The following is a 12,376-nucleotide window of genomic DNA, read 5'->3' on the forward strand; positions in this document are numbered from 1 at the left end:
AGAGCATGGCTGGCAGCTGGAGTGCAGCTCTGGCTGGCGGGCTGGCTGGCTAGATTGTAGTTTTGGGCAGCTTGTGCTGCTGCCATGTGCACCACCCCACTTTTTTCTGATGTGGGGTTTGTTGTTGTTGTGTTTTTTGTTTTACACCAGGATCTCCTGGTATCAAAAAAACTCACTTTACTGCAGCCCCCTTGAGAGCGCTTGTGCACCCCCTGACAGCCAGCATTCCCAACTTAAGTGGGGCAGGCGGGAGCACTGGTGCCCCCCCCCGAGAGCTCCTGCCAAGGAGTGGGGGCACCAGGAGAAGCACCGCTGGTCCCCCCCCAGTCAGCGCAGTTGGCTACAGGGGGAACCCCCCCCCCAGGCTGCTGGGGGGGCAAATCCCCCCCCCCCGGAGGCACCAGTCGCCCATGCACCTTCATGTACGGTGCATGCAGTTTGCAGCACTGCAGACCACACATGCATGCTTGTCTGGATGTGCCCATGAAGTGCAATGGCAAAATCTTTCTTCCTTTACGTGACAGTTTTTCCTTTAAAGAAGGGAGGCATTTTTCTCACTTAAGCCCACTGACAGAATAAATATATATATGAGTGATCAAATGTTTCTTTCATTTAAATTGTCAACAAATGTACAATATACATTGGTAGTACAAGTCACCTCTACCCATTCCCCATGTGGCTCACAGTTAAAATTAATTATTTGCAAAGAAAATGAAATTGTCTGTGTGCTTACCTTGCATCTATAGGTGGCTGCTTAAATAGTTACGATCTATGTAAACAGAGAACCAGAGGTCCGACGTAATTATTATGTATAAAGCACAGTTGTACTTAAAAGGCATTGAAGCCTGAAACACCCGTTCTGCATTTTTAAAAGGAAGGTGTTTGATTAAGTGCTGTGTAAAGGCATTGATAAGTCAAGCTCTAAAGGCTTAAGAATTCAGTTTGCATGCAAAATTGTGAGGCTCATGTTACCTCCAACTCAGTTGGGTGTGGGTTGTTATGATCTAGTTATGTAAGTTATTTGCACAGTCCTTCTCATAGTCTTTGGCATATAGTGTATCCAGACTTCAGCAAGGCTTTTGACAAAGTCCTGCATGAGAAATTGGATAAATGTTGGCTGGACAAAACTGTACAAGGTGGATAGATAACTGGCTCCATAGCTGCAAGCAAAGAATAAATATTTGCAGGTTCATGTCACAATAGCAGGAGATTTTGAGTGGAATCCCATAGTGGTCTCTCCTGGGCCCAGGGCTATTCAACATTATTATTAATGATGACTTGCATGCTGGCATAGAAAGCTTCTGGAGCAAGCGTGCAGATGATATGAAACTGGGAAGAATTGCAAATGCATTGAAGGATGTGAACACAATTTGGAAGGATCTTGCAAGATTGGAAAGTTGGTCTAGACCTAACAGGATGAAATTCAATGCAGACAAATAAAAGGTGCTATGTTTGGGAAGAAAAATCAAACCCCCAAATATAAAATGGATGACACCTAGATGGATGGCAGCACTATAGAAAAGGATTTGGGAGTCTTGGTAGATCACCCAGTCAATATGGGTGCAGACAGAAGTGATAATTTTTGCCCAATCTGGCCACAGAAAGCAGTTTATAGCTGTCACCAAACTCAAGTGCACAGCTGCAGACAGCTTCAAAAATGCCAGATTGGGTGAAAATCTGACCCTTCATTGGATGAGGTATCAGACAAAGACTTTTCAAAATGTACCATCTTTGGTAACTTGTGTCTGCAGAGCTCCCAGCCTGTCACTATTTTCAGAATGGGAGGAGGGAAAGGGAGTGAAGGGCGTTCAGTTTGGGGGGTTTTCAGCCTACCCTAGAGAGTGAGGCAGGTGTACTGGAGCCCCCCTAAGGTAGGGGGGTCCAAATCACCTATCCCACCCTTCAGCCTGCACTGTGGAGCCCCAAGAATGAGCTCCTTTTGCTGCTCCCTTTCCCCCGACCCATATTTCAAAAACAGCAAACACTGGCAGAGAGCCCTGGCCATTGCTGTGTGAACCTGGCTATAGGCTCCCAGCCCACAGTGATATTCCCCTCCCCCTGGAACCAGCAGTGAACTTCCGTTTGGTCTGGAGCACTGTCATAACTCAGAACGCTTTGCAAAAATCATTCCAAGTTACAGCTGGGAGCTACACTTCTGTCTGAAGTCCACAGTGTGATGCAACTGCACAAAAGGAGAACATGGTATTGGACTGCATCAAAAGAAGCATTAGGTGCAAGACACAGGAGGTTGCAATGGCTTTTTACTCAGCACTGGTTAGGCCTCATCTGGAGTATTGTGTCCATTTTCACATTTTAAAAAGCACATGGAGAAGTTAGAGAGGGTCCAGAGGCAGGCCACAAAGATGATAAAGGGCTTGGAAAGCAAGTTAAATGAGGAGAAGCTGAAGGAGCTAGGCATGTTCAGCTTCTGGAAAAGGCGCTTAAGAGGAAACATGATAGCAGCCATCAAATGCCTGAAGGGCTGTCATAAAGAAGAGGGAAAGCACCTCTTCTCTCTTGCTGAAGAGAGGAGGATGCAGACCAATGGCTGGAAGTTGCAGCAAAGTAAGTTTACACTGGATATCCTATCCAGGTATAACTTCTTCACTGTGAGAACAGTGAGGTAGTGGAATAGACTGCCTAGGGAAGCTGTGGACTTTCCATCACCGTAGGTGTTCAAGAAGAGGCTGGACTGTCACTGGTCAGGGATGATCTAGGGGTAGCTATGCCTATGTTCTACTATGGGTATGTCGTATGCTTGTGTGCCGCATGTGTCAAGGTTGGGGACTTTGACTGGGGTGTGCCAGTTCTTCTTTTTGGGATCTAGTCCTGGCTAGAGAGTCTTGCCCCTCTGCTTAGAGTCAGACCAATTGCCACATTTGGGGTCAGAAGGAAATTTTATTCCATGGTCAAACTGGTATGGATTCTGTGGGGTTTTTGCCTTCCTCTGTAGCAGGAGGCATGGCCCTCTACCTGGGATCTCTTGGGCATATATTGGCAATATTTTACAGAAGCAGGACATGGGCCACCATGGTTCTCCTGTTTTACCTGTGGCAGGTTAGGGTGTTAGGTGTGTTTAGTCAGCATTGATGGTCATGTTATGTAGAGTTTAGATTATGGTTTGTATAGGGTGGTTTGGATAGGGATGATCATGTTTTAGGTAGGGGGTTGGATTAGATGACCTCTGGAGGTCCCTTCCAGTCCTGCTTCTCTGATTCTGTGATTCTTTATGGAAGCTGGAATGTCCATTATGAGACATTCACTGCATCCATTTTAAATAGCCACCATGTCATGGTTCATTCTAGTCCATTTGAGAAACTGGTCCAAATTTTATGATGCATCTTGTGTTATGCTAGTGTACCCTAAGTAGGGGTTCTTGAACAGAGGTGATTGTTAATAATATGAGGTGGTACTTTGAATGTTAGGTGGAAAACATCCAGGGAAGGTCTCTTGACATACTTAATGTCACAGTGGTCTTGATAAGGAAAGAAGTATTGCATGTATATGATGTAGATAATTTTAGATATCTTGCATCACCGTGGTGACTTTTAAAAATATGCTTATAACCATAACATCCAATTTTGTAACTAATCTTATGTTCAGTTCTTAATCATGGCCTCCTTATAGGATATCTAGCCTATGTGCTGTGTATTCATTAGGCAGGCATGTAAATGACAATTTGTTAATTCAGAAGTGAGATCTGAATATCCAGAGTAGCTGTCTACATCTGTAAAGATGGCTATGCATTGTATTTTGAGAAACTATGCAATATTATTCTTACCTGGATAAGGATTTCATTTTCTGAATCTACCAGATGTTACAGACAAAAGCAAACAATATGTTAAAGAGACAGCAAGAGAGAAATGACAGCAGGTGTCACTTCAGTGGTAAGAAATCCAAGGAAAGAAAAGTTATTTCTTGCTAATACCGTTCACTCTTTCAGACCTCTTCTATGCCACAGCTCCAAATGGTGAAGGGGACACAGGACGAAAGTGTCGTTTTGTGCTTCCCAACCTTCAGATTTTTAGGAGCCACGTCAGCTTGCATCAAATCTTAGAGGAGGGGTAGACAAACCTTAGAGGAGGGGTGTCTTAAGTAGCATGGGTAGATTCTGCATGTGGCACACAGCATATTGGTTAGTGTACAAGCAACACAGTAGCAGAAAGAGCGAAAACATCTACAAATCAGGCAAGGAGCAGGAAGCAAGGCAGTAGTTTAGGTGGGGGCACAGGGCAGGGAACAAAAGCAGAGCAGCCAATCAAGCAATGGAAGGGGATGGAACTGGTATTCAAGTAGGGTGTAGGGCTAATTTGTGGCATACCTGCCAAAAGACTGGTCCTCACTGTCTCATAGCATCCTCAGGGGAAAGTTTTTATTAGAAGTACCAGGAGCATTTGGGAGGCGTTTCCATGAAGGAAGAGAGAATATTTCAACTTCAAAAAATAAAAGGAAAGAAAAGGCAATACCAGTTGGAGGCTTGCACTATGCACACTGAAGCGTTTGGAGGAAGTAAAGGCAGCACATTTAAAATTAATAAATATTTTATCTTAAAGCTGGCATACTATTCCATAGTGAGATGTACATAAGTGTTCTGTTGTTGAAAATACTATATGTTCAGAAGTTGCCATGAGCTTAACACTTGAAATCCAGGCCACTTATTTAGATACTTCACTCATGATTTAAGGGTCTAACTTATGGCACCCATCTTTTAAAATCATAGCAGAAATTAATTGTTTTTTTGGAGCTCACTGCTACAGCATGTTATCAAAGCAAGTGTTCGAAGAGAGCACACTTTCAAATCAAATAGAATTTTTCAACAGATCATACAATCATACAAAATGAGGGTTGGAAGGGACCTCAGGAGGCCATCTAGTCCAACCCCCTTGCTCAAAACAGAACCGCCTCCAACTAGATCATCCCAGCCAAGGCTTTGTCTAGCTACGTCTTTTAAACTCCCAGGCTGGAGACTCCACAACCTATCTGAATAGCCTGTTCCAGTGCTTTGCTATCCTCCTAGTGAGAGAGCTTTTCCTGATATCTAACCTGAACTTTCCTTGCTGCAATTTGAGACCATTGCTCCTTATTCTGTCATCTGCCACCACTGAGAACAGTCTAGCTCCATCCTCTTTGTAACATACTCTTGGAACCAGATCAACTGTCTAGCCCCATTCTCTTTGTTACAAAATGTATCAAGGGGTGTATCTACATGTGCATTTAATCCAGCCTACATTTACTCTGGTGGAGTCCCCTGTGGTTCAGAATCCTTCCGTGCCACACAGGAGACTCGGATTCAATTCCCAGACACTTATACAAATACAGCCATGGAGGCATCAAACAGTCTGGCCTTTGGATTCCATCTCAGTGGCCTAACGCAGGGTGGGAGGAGGGGGAATGGAAGGTCTGGGCACCCACCACTCCTCCCAAACTCCTGCCTAGGCATATGCATCAAAGGTCTGGGTGTCCTCTCATGCATACACCATGATCCAGAAGGATCAATGGTTGCCAAACATTGTTCTGGAGTCAGCATTTTTGGACAGGCATCTACACATGCAGGGATTAGGGAACAGATTTGTTGTTTTTTGCTCTAAGTTTCCTGCAGCCCTGCAATGGGCTCCTGCTGCTTCTGTGGGGAGCTCCAGGCTCCCCCTGGGTGCTAGCCCAGGGGCAAGCAGGGAGCACCAGGTCAGGAGAAAGCGGGCTGCTAGCTGCTTCCTGCTGGTAGCAGGGAGCTCCTTGCCTTAGCTCTCTGATCATGGGCAGGGTATTTGGAAAGAGCTGCAGGGGAGGGGCAGGTCACAGCCCCCTACCCTGAGCTGCTGGTGGGGCAGCTAGCTATAAGCGTGGAGCTGGGAGAGGGAAAAGGCTGTTGAGTTTATTTCCCCCCACTCAGCTCCATGAGTGCAGAGCTGGGGGGAACAGGTTATGGAATAAGATCCCCAGCCTGTTCTTCCCCACCCCTCTCCAACTCTGCACTTGCAGGGCTGGGCAGGGAACAGGCTCCACTGCTCCTGCCAGCAGAGAGTACCCAGTGCCAGCTCCACAATTGCAGAGCTTGTGCTGGGAGACTTAACTCCCAGCCTGAGTGCCATGGTCATGGGGCAGTTGTGGAGCTTGGGCTGGGAGATAAGGGTCTTCCATTCCCCAGCATCCTGATTGTAATGGCAGATCTGGGGCTGGGAGATAAGGATCTCCCAATTCCCACTCCCCAATCACAATGTCAAAGCAGGGGACTTGGAGCTCCATGCTACAGGGGCAGGGGGACATAGCTCCATGCCCCCTGGGGGATAGCTGACCAGGAGCTGATTTTGCTCCCTGTCAGGCATCTACACAAGCACTACAGCACCATTACTAATCTCAAGTAAATTTGCTACTTGTGTTTGCAGGTAGCAATTTACTCAGGATTAGGGACATTTACTGTGTAGCAAGCATATGCATGTATAGACGCACATGCTTACATAGCAGTAAGCTATGCCAATGTGAAGTTAAGTGTCTTGTGTAGACACACCCAAGATATGACAGTCAATACAGCACTGGATATTAGATGGTATTAGAGTATAAAGATATTTAGTTTGTTTCAGGTGGTATAAAATGGTGAAAGGAAATTAAAAGTAATATAAGAAATTGCATCTGAAATGACCAATGTTTATGAATAGGCAAAATAAACTGCTAGGATTAATTTTAAAAATTGCAACCATTGTTTCCAGGAAATAATAGTTATTTTATCTTCACTATAGACTATATTAAATTACAAAGATATCCATCCTTGAACTGTCAAGCATGATCACTACTTGTGCTCAATGTGATTCCTCTGCTCTTGCCTCTTTCCAGGCTTGATTATGGTATGATCAAGCACAATTTAGGTATCTTTTGCTCTTTGACTTGTGACTTTTCATGAAGGATACAAGAGAATTTATAATATGTCCCCTTTTGGCATTTCTTACATTCCATAATCTCTGAAGTTCAGTTAAACTAGATGACAAACTTGCTTTGTCCAATTCATTTGTCTAATTCCATCTGAATTTTGTTTTGTGTGTTTGACCTTGAGGAACTGGTGAATGTACTTTCCAAAATTATTATGTTATCACAAAAATGGAAAACAAAAACCTGACTTACTATCATAAATCAGCACTGCATGTGGCACTTACGAGTTTAAAGGAGAAATATAAATATCAGTGTTTGGTTTAACTTTGAATCCCAAGTAATAAAACATTCTTCTAGCCTTCAGTGAAGGATACAGATGACTCTGAAAATGTTACAAATCAACAGCCACCCTTTCCTGAAAACTGAACTTGGTTTACTAGTATTTTTTATCTTTGCAACTATACAGTATATAATTGAAGATGTAAAGAGGATATATTTCAGAACTGGGGATGTGTGAAACTGAGACACAGTTAAACCAATTTAGAGGAGATTAAAACAAACAGTTGGAATCTTGCCCCAAATTCAGGCAGAATCTCACCCAAATATATTATGAAGTTAAAATATTGTTTTTAAAAACCCTTAAATATTTTGGGTACCATTTTAACATTTCAGTCACATATTGCTACCTTTCAGGGTTATGGCTAGGTCATAGTGCTGAAAGACTGCAAAAGTCTTTCCTAACAAAATGTTGACCTATTGAGTGGCAGTACAGATTTTTAAACATTGCCATTGAAGGTGTTAAATGAACCAGCTATTTTTGCCACTTATGAGATAAATGACTTCTTTACTCTGTAGGAAAAGTGGAGGGGACACATGAGATCCCAGAACACGAGCATTTTCTAGGATAGATTATATGGCAGTGCCCAGTATAACTATTAAAACCATGACTCGAGGCAGCTGTAAACTTCAATAGTCAAGGTGCTGCATCTCACTTCTCCAGAAACCTTTTCTGTCCCTCTTTGACTTGAAAACCCTTAAACAGTCCATTAACAAAAAAGACAGATTTGCATGTTTCTTCCTGCTGGATTCTTGTCACCTTGCTTTGTTGCTGGGGGATAGCATATATATCCTTTGAAGGAAATAACTTGACTATTTATTTAGAATTACAATACTTGCCAGTTTACAGAACTAGTATGACTAAATCTTACTTCCATAATAACTGGAAGCCTCTTTCAATACAGCAGTCATGTTCATGTGTACATTCAGGACAGACGCAGTGCAAATGTATTTGTCTTGAACTTTTAGTTACAAAACTAAGCAATCTTAAAAAATAGCGTTGTCCATGAATTCCAAATTCAGCTTGTCATGCAAATTTGTAGAGTATTAGTGATTTTTTTTTCCATTTGCAAGTACATATTATTTGAGTAATTATTAACTGATAAATTAGGAATGTTACAATGGTACCTCAATATACGGGAGAATTTAAAGTTGTATGACAGATCCTCCAAGCTTCACCTGTTAAATGATAGAACTCAAAAAACATTTCATGGGTCTGGTTAGTTAGACAAATAATTGAACAGTTTTAAGATATAAAAATCCTAACAGACTCTTCCAGTAAGTTTAGTGGCTGAGTATATGAATTTAGGATCTTTGCAGTCAAAGGATTATTCTGCCTGGGTGTATACTTCATAGGTATATGTCTGGGATGGCTGATTAGTGTGGCAAAGCTAAATCCCAGTTAAGAGATAATACTTGCAAATGTATTATCATAGGGGTCCTGTGCACAATGGACACTGCTACATATTTTATTCAGATGGATGGTAGTTAGAGAATGAAGGCCTGTTCCTGGCACTATGGGTAGGCTGACCCCTATGAATGTTTCCAAATATGAGGCTCTTGACTACAGTTTCTCCCTAGATGGCTCTTTTGGCCTGTTGACTATGGTGAGACTATGGGCCATGTTTACTAGGGCTGTGTGAAGCTTCAGTCCCTGATTCAATTCAGTGGAGATTTGGCCCAATTCAATGGGCAAATCTCCACATCTGAATCAAATCAGGAGACCCTTTAATCTCTCCGAATCAACTCAGAACCCTCTGAATCAATTCGGAGAGATTTGGAAAGATTCAGAGATTCTGACATAGAGACAACTTTAAATGTTTTTTCTACATACCTCTAGGTAGCAGGGGCTATGAACGCTGTGATGCTGGGTGCATGGAGTGTCCCACAGAAGTGTAGGGGGCTCCCCAGCACACTCAGTGGCAGGCCCAGAAGTGGACCAGAAGCACTTCCAGTACACTTCTGGGCCCGACTCAGTGACTGGATTGGGGTGGGGGGCACCTGGGGTCCCCCTGTGTCTGATCGCCAAACTGGGGAGGCCCCCCAGCATGCTCCCCAGCATAGTACTTCTGGTCCACTTTTGGGTTTGCTGCCGAGCACATGGAGGGCCCCCCGCATGCCTGTGGGATGCTCCATGTGCCCCAGCATTGCAGCAATCATGAGCCACGCCTGCTACTTCAAAGTATGTAGAAAATACTTTTAATCACTGATTCTCTGAATCATCATCGAATCTTCAGTTTCGGATTTGGCCAAATCGAATTGGGGACAGTGATCCGAATCAACAAATCGAATCACTGTCCCTGATTCGGGCTGAATCCAAATCGGAATCAAATAGGGCCTGCTTCTCATACCCCTAATATTTATTACAAGGCCTCCAGACTTGGGGCTTGCACATAGGATACCTGCTATGGATTTGGAAGTATGCAAGGCCCCAGGCTGAAGAGTCTGGGAGGTAGGATACTTGGTATTGGTCACGCCACACAGACTTGAATAATTGAGCTCTGCTCAGTTGAAATTTTGAACTGATTTGGCCCTGGAAAGAATTTTATTAAAAAAAAAAAGTGGTAGGTTCTCATTAGTTTTTTGCGCAATATATCTTATAGTCATGCTCAGTGTTGGCTGCATTTATCAATTTCTTAGTTACTTACTATTCCTGAGCATATGCTGCTTTCGGCAGGAGTTTAATAATAGACAATATATTTAATGAGATTTCCTTATATGTGAATGAGAAACTTAAAAACTTCATCTTGTATTTGAGTGAATACAAATATTGTAATCCCAACACATATTAATGACACATCTGCATTTTGGTTAACTGTAACTATTTAAAATGTGTACTAGGGTGCATAAAACCTTCTTTTATGGTTCAGGGTTTAGTAGAGGTGAAGAGAAGAGCTCAATTTGCTCTCATGGCTGCACCAGAAATTGGGGTAGGTAATTGAGTTATCAGGTGCACCTGTAGAGGGGAATGTTATGGATGGGGGAGGGGAGCAGGAAATGGTTGGAAAAGGCTCATCAGGAGGAGAGTCCTGAGTAAGGAAGAGACCTGAGGGAAGGGAGTTATAGGTCAAGGTCCAGTTCAAAAATAGGTAGCGGTCAGCTTCTGTGTTGTGTTCCAAGGAAAGAGGATCTTGTTGCTTTTAAAAGACCCTAAGGAGGAGCTGTGTCTCTCTTCTGCGAAGGAGAGAGAGAAAAAGAGGAGTCAGGTGGGATATTGTGGGACAGCATTTATTAAAACTTGGTCTTAATCAGAATCGTGTAGAAAACTGAAGTTCTGGAAGAGGCTGCAATCTAGGAGAAGGGTACATAAGTCCCAGTCAGCAAGGGGTGACAAACAAAGGCATGTACCTGGTGAGTTTCCCTTTAATACAAATCTTCTTTCTATTTTAATTTTTAAAGCATTATTGAATGCACAGTTTTCATATTTTTATGCTTTCTTGTTTGTTCATGCTATGAGTAGTGAAAGAGTTGAGATGTGAAAATGCAACAGGGTTCATATAAATGCATCTTTTAGTTGGCATCTTGAATCAGTCCTGGATTAAATGAGTGCACTGGTTCACTCCTAAGGGCTACATTTTTTAAATCTTTGCGAGCAGAGGCATCTGGTACTGGTTCTGTTTTTAAGTTGGATTTTTGCAATCTTTACAGCACCCTAAATGTACTTTTTTCTTTGTTTAAAAAAAAATATAAGGGTTCGGGATGGGGGATTCAGCTTAAGTTGTCTTGAGAACTGCTGAGATAATGGACTCTGTCCTCCCTGGCAGAAAGGGATCCTTGTCTCTCTCTATGCCAGGGAGGGTACACCTGTCTCAGTCCATTTTAAACCACCTGTCCTAAAATGAGAAATGAACAAATGACCTCATGGACCCTGCAATCCATAAGAACAATAGCTGTTGCTGTGGACCAAGTTACACTCTGCAGAAAAGTCTGATAAAGGCACCTTTTTAGTTAAGCTTTGTATTTTGGTGCAGCTCTTATTAACTGAAGCCTTAGGCTGAGAGAGAGGCTCTAATTAACCTTCTGTATTTGATTACCATTGAATACAACCATATTCAATACCCTACTTTTTCATTTTACCTAGGAGTCTTGTAAAACTGAAATGTTGCTAGACTCAGCAGAAGTATCAACAATAAATTCTCAATAAAGGCAAAAGAGTGTTAGTCTTTGTGAAACGGTGCGAGTTCTCCTACAGATATGTGTCTATAGCAACCAGTTGAGTTTCCTAGGCAATTCATTGGCAAGAAGCCAAAAGAGAGAAATATAATTGGTCTGAGGCCTGGGAACGGCATGGTAAGCTTGGGTGCAGCTGTAGTGAACTTGCAACTGACAATCCAGACAGATGAGGGGAGAGAAGAGAAGGAAATGATGAAACATAATCTGGAGGTAAAAGCATGAAGTTGAATATTTCCTTAACTATCTATGGGGGTGTGTTGATTTTTTTCAGGTACAAATTATCTTGCAACACTTAAACAGAATATAAGTTTTTCTTATTAAGTCTATCTAATGCCACCCTTTTAGGAGAGAGAAACCCTGCCATATAAGCTTTCAAAATACATGAACTGAGCATTAGTTTGGAGCTACTGTACATTTGAAGATAAAACAAGATGGAGTGCTTCAAAAATCCAACCAGGAAATTGAAATAAGACAGTCCATGCCCAGGATATTTGGAATATACATCTTCCAGTCTCATTCATCCCATGTTAAAGTACAACTCATTACTCCCTTGAAAGTGGACATGCATGCTATTGTAAAAGCAAATGTGGATGTGGATGTTCTGTCACTATGTGCCAAAAAATACAAATTCTCCCCCCACCGTTATCATGATTTTTACATGAAGTATTTTCTTGGATAAGTTAGGCCCTAATGTGGCAGTAATGGTGAGGAAAATATGTAAAGAACAAAGCAGAACAAATTATTCTAAAGAAATGCATAGAGGTGCTATTCCCCTCTATTCTTAATTCTGCTAGAAAAAATGGCATTGTTAGATTGGAAGGATTTCTCAGTAAGCCTACCTCTGTACATGTTTTGTGGCCATGGTGCATGAGTGTACTGGAAATAAGATGGCATGTCCATATGGACTCAAATGAAGGATCACTCTTGAACTTCTGAAGAGTTTGGAAGAGAAGCTAAAGCTCTACCTATTCTGCTCCTATTGCTATAAATGCTAAGTACAGACTGT

General features: G+C 42.4%; 1 long non-coding RNA gene across 1 annotated transcript in view; it reads left to right on the forward strand.

The window, feature by feature from the left end:
• Window positions 1-10,208: 10,208 nt before the first annotated feature.
• Window positions 10,209-12,376, forward strand: part of LOC132249533 (uncharacterized) — a 104,059-nt gene continuing 101,891 nt past the window's right edge. Inside the window, exon 1 of the long non-coding RNA XR_009461007.1 lies at window positions 10,209-10,548. This is a non-coding gene — a long non-coding RNA (uncharacterized LOC132249533). The remainder of the gene's footprint in view (window positions 10,549-12,376) is intronic.

Source organism: Alligator mississippiensis, chromosome 3, assembly GCF_030867095.1.
Source record: "Alligator mississippiensis isolate rAllMis1 chromosome 3, rAllMis1, whole genome shotgun sequence".
Classification (NCBI taxonomy): domain Eukaryota; kingdom Metazoa; phylum Chordata; order Crocodylia; family Alligatoridae; genus Alligator; species Alligator mississippiensis.